Raw genomic sequence first — 10,924 nt, forward strand, 5'->3', positions numbered from 1 at the left:
AGCATGGTCAACCCAGAGCACATGGCACAGGACTGTATCCAGATGGGTCTGGAATATCCCCAGTGAGGAAGACCCCATGCCTTTCTGGTCTCTGAAAAGTTCTTCCTCTCTTGTCCAGGTGGAACTTCCTGAACATCAGTCCCTGCCCATTCCCATGTGCCATTACTGGGTCCCACCTGAGCCGCGCTCTGAGCCCTCCCTGCACATAGGGATGAGAGCCCCTCTTGAGGTCGAACATCCTCAGTTCCCTCAGCCTTTCCTTGTCCAGGAGATGCTCCAGCCCCTTCTTCATCTCTGCAGCCTCCACTGCATCTGCTCCAGGAGTTTCCTGTCCCTCTTGTACCGAGAAGCTACCAACTGGACGCTCCAGATGTGCCTCACCAGAGCCAAGTAGAAGGGCAGGATCATCTCTCTCAACCTGCTGGCAATGCTCTTCCTAATGCATCCCAAGATTCCTGAGGCCTTCTTGGCTACAGGGGTACACTGCTGTCTCACAGACATCTTGATGCTCACCACGACACTTAGGTCCTTCTCCACAGAGCTGCTTTCTAGCCTGTAGATGTCACAGCATATGTCTCAGTTGAGACAGACACGATACACAGAGTATCACCACAAAATTTCAGAAAGCTTCCACTCATGCACAGTAACACCATGGCACTGCAGAGGCTGCAAGCATCTGCCCTTCTTGTTCTTCAGCCCAGCCTTTTATCCCCTCCTGTTGATGCAGTGCCCCTGTGTGCCCTCTGCTCCCTTTGGTGGTTGCTCAGTGCCCCGGGCACTCCACGGCTCGTTACCTTCAATGTCATTCACCTGCCCTGCACAGCTGTAGCCCATTGGGGATGAGGCTGGGCCACAGCCTCACTCCCAACCGCCCCAAACTGTGTACCAACATGTAGAGGTGCATGGGGTTAATACATACTGCTGTTCTTTAACAAACACAACATTTCCCTTAGCAAAATCCCTAGGAACGGTCTCCTCCCCACAATGACCAGCTGGCTTAAAGAGAGTCTGTGCTTTTCAGCAAGGGCTCTCATTGCACATCTAAAAGAGGGCACAAAGCACTGGCTGACTTGTGAGAGGGAGCAGTGCTGAAGCTTTAGATGCTATCCTTCCGCTGAAGATATTCTGCATTGTATGGTCCCAGTCACCCATTTCACTCTGACACCTAAAAATGTTCAGCAAGATTTAAAACAACCAACCCATGGCATCATAGAATCACTCTACATCCCAATGCAGCAGGTCCTAATTCTTTGTCCATTTGAAGAAGACAGGATCTCAAATACTGCACGGTTTTGTCTCTTTCAGCTTCAGGACAGACAAAGCAGATGATCACTGAGGAAAACTAGGGAGCTCCACTTCACACTGAAAAGGCCAAGGGAACACAAGATGCTTTTTCTTCTTCCTCTAAGCATGCAGACCTCCACCTCAAAGAGCACAGGAACTGACCACAGAGCTGGAGACACCAAAAAGGCCTGTCTGGGTAGTGCTCTGACAACTGCACTCTGAACTTTCCGGATCGAGTTCCTTGCACTGCCAGAGTCAGGAGTGCCAACATGGTACAGCAGTATCAGAAAAAAACCCCAAAACATGCACATCTGTGGATTTGACTCAGCCCCACAACAGTCAAAGCTGGGGCCTGAATATATCAAATATACGTGGGGGGTTTTGAGCCTACTTTGACTAAGAGCCATAAACACAGGGTTTAGTTTTCAGATAGTTGACTTCATGAACAGATGTTGTTATAGTTATATGAGATTTTAGTAAAATGAGAAATCAGATTGTAAAGCAGAGTGGTCCAAAGGTAGCTGGTTCACCTTTCTGTACTGATTAAAATAATTTAGATACTCAGTTTTCCATCTTTATCCACTGCTTGCAAATAAACAAAAATCAATTCATTTATTTCTACTTCCTATGGATTCCGTCACACTACAATCCATTGTAACCAAAGCAACTATAAACTACCACATCCAGTCCAATGGGTGTGACAAAAAACCTGACAAAAATCCACAAGAGCTAAATTCTGCTGGGAAGTTTTCATTTCCTTACTCTGATCACAGAGATCTCAGCAACAGTGTGTGCTTCGGAGACCACAACGAAAATGAGGAGTTAATTTATATAGGCTACAAATGGTCAAGAAGAGCTTCAGTTTGTAATTTCTGACTTGAGGGAGGAAACATGGCTTGAAACATACAGAATACTGGTACAGTGGAAAGCAAATATCAGCTGGTAAGAAGGGTTAGTGGAAATGTTGTAGGGACACAGACCCCAAGAATATTTTACCCAAGCATTGCCTCTTTCCTCTTCCAGCCAGAGTGTCAGCCAGTCACACACTCCTGCAATCACATTTAATATTAACATTTCCAGAGAGCTGAATTCCCTCTCTCCTTCCCTTCTGCCCCTAACAATCCCCTGCAGCTGTGGCACACTCAGGAGTGTGCTTTGAAGAGTTTAGATGCTCATTTTAGGCAGCTTGGGTCTGATTTCCAGCATCAACAGCAGAAGAAATTGGTCTCAAGCCATGACTTTGGAAAAGGCTTTGAAAAATACTCAAACTTTTTATTCTGTTGATTTCTGTGAAGCTTAAAGCCTTTTTTCTGGCTTTGCCCTAGCCCTTCTCTCCTGACCATTACCACATTACTTTACCCTGTCCAATGCAGGTTTTTTCATCAGACTCTGACCCTAATACATTCACCTGTGCAATCCAGCAGGTAGAACAGCAGTGTTGACACATTTTGAATGCTTCCAGTTTTCTGTTTACCACCATCCTCTCATTCCTGCAACAGATGGACTGTAATTTTACAGGCACAAGAAGAGTCAGTAACTGGGTGGGAGAGGCAGGAAAGGCTGCTGCTCTAGTAGCAAGAACCCAGAGGGAAAAATAAAGGCGGAATGTTGTGGAAGATACGTTTAAACATTAGCCTATGTTTAGCCCAAAGCCCAGTATCAGCCATGAGCATAGCTTCAGCTGGGGCAATTCAGACTGACTTCCCTTGCCAGTTCTGCCTTTTTTCCAGGGAAATGGGTTCCAAGAGATGCAACTAAAGACATAAGTCTGTTTCAAGCTGTGATGTTCCTTTTGTTGGGACAGCACCCATTTTGATAGCATCAGCCACAGTCCTCTCCAGCAAAGGTCCCTAACAACATTCCTGCCATACTGCCAGTCAGCTAACATGTAGTCTTTCCAAATTTGCAAAGGATCATGTGGGGAACTGAGATTAAATTTCATCTTTTCATTGCTTGTATCCCCAGGGAAAGTCACAATGCACCCCTTTTAGGTTTCTCCAAAGGGCAAATAAACAATAACTAAAAGTCATCCAGGCAAAATAACAAATGATAAACTCTTTATGTTTTGACAGTTGTCAGCTTTCGAGCTCACCACACTGGAAATGCTATTGTGTTCTGCATTCCCTTATCCCCCCTCCATGTACCTATAACAGTGCATAGGGAAGGTAGGAAGCCATGAGACTGAGAATGTAGTGAAGACACTGCCCCTTTGCTTTGAGCAACATTATGAGTTGGAAAAATATTTTCAATCCCTAATGGTTAACCTTTAAAAAGCCCTTCTGAAACCAAAACCAGGGCAAAATACCTCAGATGCAAGAAGAGCAGGAAGCTCCCTGACACAGAGCAAGCTCTGTTCCTGTATTCCAGGCAGTGACCCATCAAGAGATGTCACTTCCCAGAGAAGAAAGAGTGGTGCTGTGTCCTGGCAGGGCCAGCATGGCTTGTGGTTGAGTGACAGGCAGCTGTGCTGGCCCTGTGCCAGGTGGGATGAGCCCTCCTTTCAAAAGCCTCTGCACAGCAGCTGGCTTTTTTAAGAGGAAAAATTAATCCTGTGGGGATAGGGACACATCTGATGTATGAAATAATATTCTCAGGTGCATATCCAAGCCATGCAGTGTTTTAGTCAGGGCAGCTCTTTTGACAGGGCCAGCGAAGTCTGGTCTCAGCAGAGCTCTCTGAGGGTCATCTGGGAAAAGCCCTGCTGATCCATTTTCTTTTTGTGCTGTGCCTAAAGAGCACACAGCAGCACCAAACCCACACCACAGCTGAAAAAGAGGACCTTCACCACACCTGCCTGTTGAGATACCCAGGAGCTCCAAAGGGTCTTTATCACTTCTTCAGCTTTCCTATGTTAATAACTATTAACTCTTCATTCCCTGCTTAGTCATAAAACTGTCAACACAAAGCTGTGTCAGAAAGGACAGTCTGATCCATCCTCTGCATTCGAGGTAACTCCAAACCCAGCTTCACTCCAAGAAGCAACCAATTGCCTCTGGGGCACTGCAGACACCCAAAGTTTTTGCAAAGAGCTATTCTGAACATCTGAACCATGGAAGAGTTCAGCATAAGTTTACAGCCCCTATTCCACAAGAGACAGGAGTCTGTAAGAAATCGGACTGATTACATGGCATCACACATTTATGGGGGCAGGACTTAAAGTAGTTTATTTAGATGTCACAGGGCATCTGAGCACTGACACTGTTAATTACAGCTATTAGCAACACAGGAGCTGTGCTAGATGATGCTAATGAATGCATACATGTGCCTTGTAGGTGTGTGACTCACTGATTACCTGCAGGAGGGGAGAGTGGTTGGAAGGGGAACTGTAAGCTACAGGAAGTCTTCTAGAACACTAGTTGCAAGAAAACACTTTGGGCTGAAATTGAGCCATAGATTTTATCACAGCAAATTTCTGAGAAGCAGGAGATTGTGGATTCCCTGCTGTGACTGGCTTTGCATCAGAATGCAAATCTCTGCTTCCTCACCAGATGCATTCCCTTTGGGACCTAAAGGCTGAAAATTCTGGTTAGGGCACCAAGCCTGACAGAGCTGAAGAAGTGTTTGGACAATACCCTCGGGCACATGGTGTGGCTCTTGGGGAGTGGGACTCCATGGGTCTCTTCCAACTCAGCATATTCTGTGATTCTGTAATTTCTCTGAAGGAGATGAGAAACTCTGAATAAGTTCCTCCTCAGAGCCATCAACCAATTGCCTCTCCAGTGATGGGAAGGGTCACAGAAACAGAAAAGTCAGACAAAGCCTAGCAGGAGCAAGGGACAGGAACCAAGGTGAGCAAACTCGATGGAAAATCCAGGAGGAGTGATCTTCTGAGAACTGCCTTACAGGATCTCTGAGAAATAGCAGACACCTCAAACCTAGGACCTAATGGTACAAGACAAATCTAGATAAAACTATTTAAAGGTAAATGTGGATAATAAATATCAAGATACTGGCACAGGTGCCAAATCATTGCTGGATCAGGACAGACTTCGCAATGCTGCCTGGGTGTCGCATTGTTGATAGTACAGACATTTGGGATTGAAGGTCCTTTAAAAACATGACACTCAATAGTTTTCCACAAAAAAGAATTGTACACTCTGAGCAACAGCAGGTTCCATGTTAAAGAAGGGGTAAAAGGTACTAAATGAAAAACAGGGTCCTCTCAGTGCCCCTCAGAGTCCTTAGAGCACCTGTAAAGCCTAACTGCATTGCTCAGTTTTGCAGAGACCCTGGTCACTGCCACCCCAAACTGTTCACACAGCTAAGCAAACAAGTCAGCAGTCATGTTTAGCACAGCTCATCCTGTACATATGCAAAGGTGAATGGAGGTTCAGACAGATGTCAAACACAGTCAGGCTGAGCAATCAGTCATATCCACTCACTGGCAATCACATCCAACCCTCTTGCTGAACTTTAAAGAGAGGTTTCAGTATGAAAGTGCCCTACACAGAACTGCTTTAGTCATTTATAGCAAATCAAAAGAAATCTGACTTGATTTCAGTCCTATCCAGGGATCAAATTCTATCAAAGTCTCAACAATCCCTACTGTCTTCCAAATTACCTCATCTCCAAAACAAAGTTCTTTGTCCAGTTTTTAGCAGTTTCCTGACTCGTTTTTTTTTTTGCTCCTGACCATACATAGCCCTTACTGATCACCTCTTCTCAGTCAGGTCTGCTCTCAACTTCTCTCATTTGCTAAAATAGGATGGATTCCCACTGCTTTGGGGGACATCCATATCTTGTGGTTCACAAGGAGAAAATGATAAAATGTCACAGAGGATTGCTACGCGCAGAACCACTGCTCTCTACTCCTTACACAGCAATTAACGCCCTCCCGTCCCACACTGAGCAGGGCATGGATGGATGCCTTCCCGGTGTGCCAGCTGAGGGCACAGGCACAGAGCTGCTCCGGCTCCTTCCTTGTGGGACAGAGGCATCTAGCGGCAGAGCGCTGAAAGATCGGGTAGAGCCACCACACTCCCATCAAGGATGTGTCTGTAGTTTAAGCGGCGTGCTCTGCTGCCGACACGCAGACAGGTTGCTACAAAGCTGTTCGGCTGCTCTGCCCAGGTTCACATGCCATAAAGCAAAATAGAAACACATGGCACCAGGCCCAGCAGCCCAGAGCAAGCCCTCCCAGAGCCCAGGCTGCGTCGGATGCTCGGGCAGCGTGCTAGGGAACAGAAGCACGGCCACCAAACTCTCCAGGAGCGGGATTGAGGCTCAGCCCCTCCCGTGCACAAGCCCAGCTGTGTCTTTGTACTTGCCAACCTGCAACAGCATAGCTCCATGGATAACCTTCACCTCTGAGAGCTGCTGCAGTTCATGTCTGCTAGCTTTGAGAGCCAGTGGGTCACCCTCCCCTGCTCATGCTCGTGACACTGGTCAAGGTTTACAGACACCCACTGCAGCCCTTTTCAGATACCTCTGTTGCAGCTTGAATAGTCCTGGCCTAGCTGCTTAGTCCTTGCACCTAAGTCATTCCACACAGCTGATGATCTCCTTTTTGGCCTCATTATAATGTCCTATGACTTGTGCTGCTTCTAGTTTTGCTGTCTTGTTTGAGATGAGATCAGGACATAAGACAGTATGCGAGATGCAGGTGAGCCACAGACACTTCTAACAGCATTCCTGGTTTTGTGCTCTTTTCCCTTCCTACTTTTATTTTTTTTCTTTTGCCTTGTGAGCAGTGTTTTCACAGAAGTACCTACTACAGCTCTGAGATCTGAGTGGTAACCACTAGCTCAAAGCCCCCCACTGTGTTTGTGCATGAAATCAGAATTCTCTGTACCAAATGCCTGGCTTAATAACCTGGCCACAATAAGTGCAGGCACGATACAGGTAAGCTCTGCTCACCAGAAATACTATCAATGAATCAACTAGAACAGCTGAAACTCTGTCACCAATACTTAGCCTTTGACGTCTTCATACAAGCTGCTAAAAGATAAACAATCAATGCCATCCATAAAATGGAAAAAAAATACAGTAAAATAAAATGTTTTTCCCTTCTCCTGGATATCCCTCTAAAAGGAAAAAAAATCCACTTATAATGCTAAGATGTAACACTTGCCTCACCTTCTGAAGCAAAGCTACTTAGCTTCAGAATGGCATTAAGATCTTCAATTTCTTGGGGTAAGTTTGCATTTTTACTGACATCAAATATGGGGGGCTGTGGCTCTAATATTAAAGAATAGCAAGGTTTCTAGAATTATCTCTAGTTTATACATAGCACCATGGCAGAAAAAACATCTGATATTCAAAATTGTTATTTACAATGAAGAAAATCTTTGATTTTGATCTGTTATATGTCCCAGGACACTTTGGACATCAATCTTAGCTATATAGTATCTTCAGCTATGCTGCTGCTGAATAAATAACGTGTAAGAGAAGCTAATGAATACAGCTGGGAAGCTTCTCACTTTTACTCTGTGCTGTGTCTAAAGCAGAAACACAAAGAAGCCAACACCAAAAAAGAAACAAACCAAAGCAGAGATGGGGAGATAAATGCTGCAACTTGGATTACATCTCTTAAATGTCCACAAAAACCTTGTCTTGCAGTAGTTCTGTGATGTAGCATTCTGCTGAGACATCCCTTGGGCATTTTTTCAGCAGATTAAAACCCTCCCACCGCCCAAGTACTTTGCCAGTACATTTTTCCAGGACACTCTCACACTCCTTGAGGATGACCATGCTCTGTGGAGCACTTCCACACAGCCTCTCAAATTCCTTTTTCTAGCTGACAAGGCTACAAAGGACACTCTACCCTTGCTCACTGCACTCCCTCACATATAGCATGCAAATGCAAAGCAGAGCAAGCAAGCCTCACATTTACTATTGTGGGGTTACCATGCCAAGCCCATCTGGTTCACAGCGTGGAGCCTGCTGTGTGAGGTCGCTCTGACCCTGAGAGGAGGCTGTGGAGGCGGGGCAGATGGCAAACCAACATTTTGGAAAGGCCACTTGCAAGTCGGCATCCACACTGCCCACACTGGGCACCTGCTGCATGGAGATTCGCTGCAGGTGAGTTTACACAACTGATGGATGCCTGCAGGCAGTGAAGGACAGTCTCCAGCAGGAGACAGCTCCTCTCAGGAAGATGTTTCAGTATGCCCTCAGGCAGGATGCCATGTAGTATGCAAGCAGCTGTAACATCTGTCAAGAGATTTTGGTTTCATGTCCTGGAATGAGGAGGGAGCAGACACCCAGGCATGCTGAGGTTTTCTTCAAGGAAGACTATGAAAATCCATTTCAGTCACATAATCCACAGATATGCTACAGTTGGGACCAACAACAGCCAGGATCCTTGTGTTGCTAAAATTTAGTAAGGATTTGTCTTTTAGACAATGTTGTGGAGCAGAAAGTATTACATCCTTTAGTTTTGTCACAGGTAGAAAGATTTGGGGACATCTATTCAACCACTGATTGCAAGTCATTTCAGAGACAGACTTCCTGGGGCTGTGACAGGACAGCCAGGAAAGCTACTAGAGATTGCTTTCTTGCCATTTTCCCTGTGCTCTCATAGCTGCTTCCACACACAGTTCCTCTCTAGATGTGTTCTGAACAGATCTGCTTTAATAGCTTTTTTTTTTTTTTTCAAAGAATGCAGCATGACCCTTTTCAGACAAAGCAAACAAACAGGCCCACCAAACAGCCCAAAGTGACTGGGATTGCAAGAACACAGGAGCAGCTTTCCTCTCAAGAGCCCTTCCTTCTTTCATTCCCCATTCTACATGGGCAGGTTACTAAGGATGAATCATTAATCTCTTACTTGGGCTCTGAGTGAACAGCTGCAGTCTGGATTTCTGGGTTCATCCTGGGCAGCAAGAGGTGCACCAAAGCCAAAGTGACCATGATCAATTAGAAAATAATATACTGAAACATAACTCCTTGGCAGAATAATTTGGGAGAACCATCTTTGTCTTTAAGTGATCAGGAGAAAAAACTAATGTGAGGAATCAAAGAAAGATTCTGAAGCTGAAATGCTGTGCTTTATGCTGGAAGTTAATACTGAACTGTGCCAGAGGGAAGGAGGGCAGTGAATACTGCTTTGACCTGCAGATGGAAGACCATAATATAAGGCTGTGAATCTGGCCTTAAGCAGAAGACTCCACATTATTTTTTGCTGATGGTAGAGGCACCTCCCTGAATACTAAAACTGCAGTCCATCTCCCTGCCTTGAATGCAAGGCAATGTTTACGTGATTGAAATTCACTAAACAAGCAACAGCTGAGTGAAAAAAGAACTGAAAGCAAACATAATTGCAATTCCCTCTTTTATGTTTGTTTCTCGCCATATCGTGAAATAATTTACTTTTTTTCTTTAAGGTCTAATTTTATTGATTGTAATAAAGAATGGACATATGGACAGAAAAACAGAATCCCTTATATAATACAACTGTTTCAGACATGAGTGCAGCAGCCTAAAGGATTCTCAGGGTGCTTATAGTCACCAATGTGTAAATTCTTAGAGCAGCAGTTTCCCCTAAACCCACCCAGATGGATTCAGCTCCTACAAGGGAAAGTGTCACTGCGCTTAGACCTTGACAAGTCACCAAGAGCTTCAAGCTCAGCCACATCCCTTTGTGCTTCCCCAACAGACACACAAGCAAGCCCGCAGTGGCACAAGTGCACCTGTCATACACTTCAGCAAGCCACACCTCAAGCAGGGACATCACAACTCATCTCAGGTCCATGGGGTCAGAAGAAAGGGAGCTGAGCACAGTGTTACACCAAGCAGCAAGGTCTGGATTGAGGAATACAGCACATAAGGACATGTGAGCCCAATGAATGCTACCTGGCAGCACAAAGTACACTGTACCTGGGTGGCTGCACACTGCCCCACGACCACACCAAGAAGATCCCCAGCAGGACGGCAGCACAGTTATGTTGTACTTGGGAGGAAAAGCACTGTTCAGGTCTATGACTCATGGGGACCTAACCTCTTCCTGAGGAAGATGTAGCTCAGCCAGCACAGGTGACATGCAGCAGCTCAGCAAGGTACAGCCAGGAAGAGCCCCTGTCCCCCATCCAGGCTGGGTCCCACCCCAAGTGAGGAAATCCTTCTGGGGGTGCAGGACTCAGCACATTATCCTTGGGCTGACCCTGCCAGCACCAGCTTATCGCCAAACCCGTGTGGAGCCCATCCACTCCAGGCTGCTGTGAGGGGCCCCTAATCCCAGAGGGCCTCCGAGCTCCATGCAGCCCACTGAACCAAAGCCCACAGGGACCCCCACATGGGACTCCTAAACACCACAGGGCCACCTGTAAGGGGCCCAAAATCTCACAGGGCTCCCTAAACCAGACAGAGACAGTTACCCTCAGCCCTACAGCGTCCCTAAGCCCCACAAGACCAGCTGCAAAGGACCTTTATATTCCGAAGGGCTCCCTGAAGCACACAGACCGAGCTGCCAACGGGCCCCTAAACCCACAGGGCCAGCTGCAACCGGCCCCCTTGACGATCAGCTGCAAGAAACCCTGCACGATCAGCTGCAAGGGACCTCAGCTCCACAGGGTTCTCTAAAGCAGACACAACGTGCTGCAACAGGCCGTGCCCCCACAGCATCGGCCGGACAGCGACCCCGGCCCCCTCAGCGCCGGCGGCAGCAGCCGCAGGCCCCGAGCCCGCCCCTGGCGCGGGAAGG

The 10,924-nt window shown here is 46.6% G+C and overlaps 1 protein-coding gene across 1 annotated transcript in view; it reads right to left on the reverse strand.

The window, feature by feature from the left end:
- Positions 1–10,910, reverse strand: part of CPS1 (carbamoyl-phosphate synthase 1) — a 114,494-nt gene extending 103,584 nt beyond the window's left edge. The window contains exons 1-2 of the mRNA XM_041411687.1: positions 10,648–10,910; positions 10,102–10,174 (exon numbers count right to left, since the gene is read on the reverse strand). The gene's annotated coding sequence lies outside the window, so the exon portion shown is untranslated. The remainder of the gene's footprint in view (positions 1–10,101; positions 10,175–10,647) is intronic.
- Positions 10,911–10,924: the final 14 nt, after the last annotated feature.

Source organism: Onychostruthus taczanowskii, unplaced genomic scaffold, assembly GCF_017590055.1.
Source record: "Onychostruthus taczanowskii isolate IOZ18803 unplaced genomic scaffold, ASM1759005v1 scaffold37, whole genome shotgun sequence".
In the NCBI taxonomy this organism is placed as follows: Eukaryota; Metazoa; Chordata; class Aves; order Passeriformes; family Passeridae; genus Onychostruthus; species Onychostruthus taczanowskii.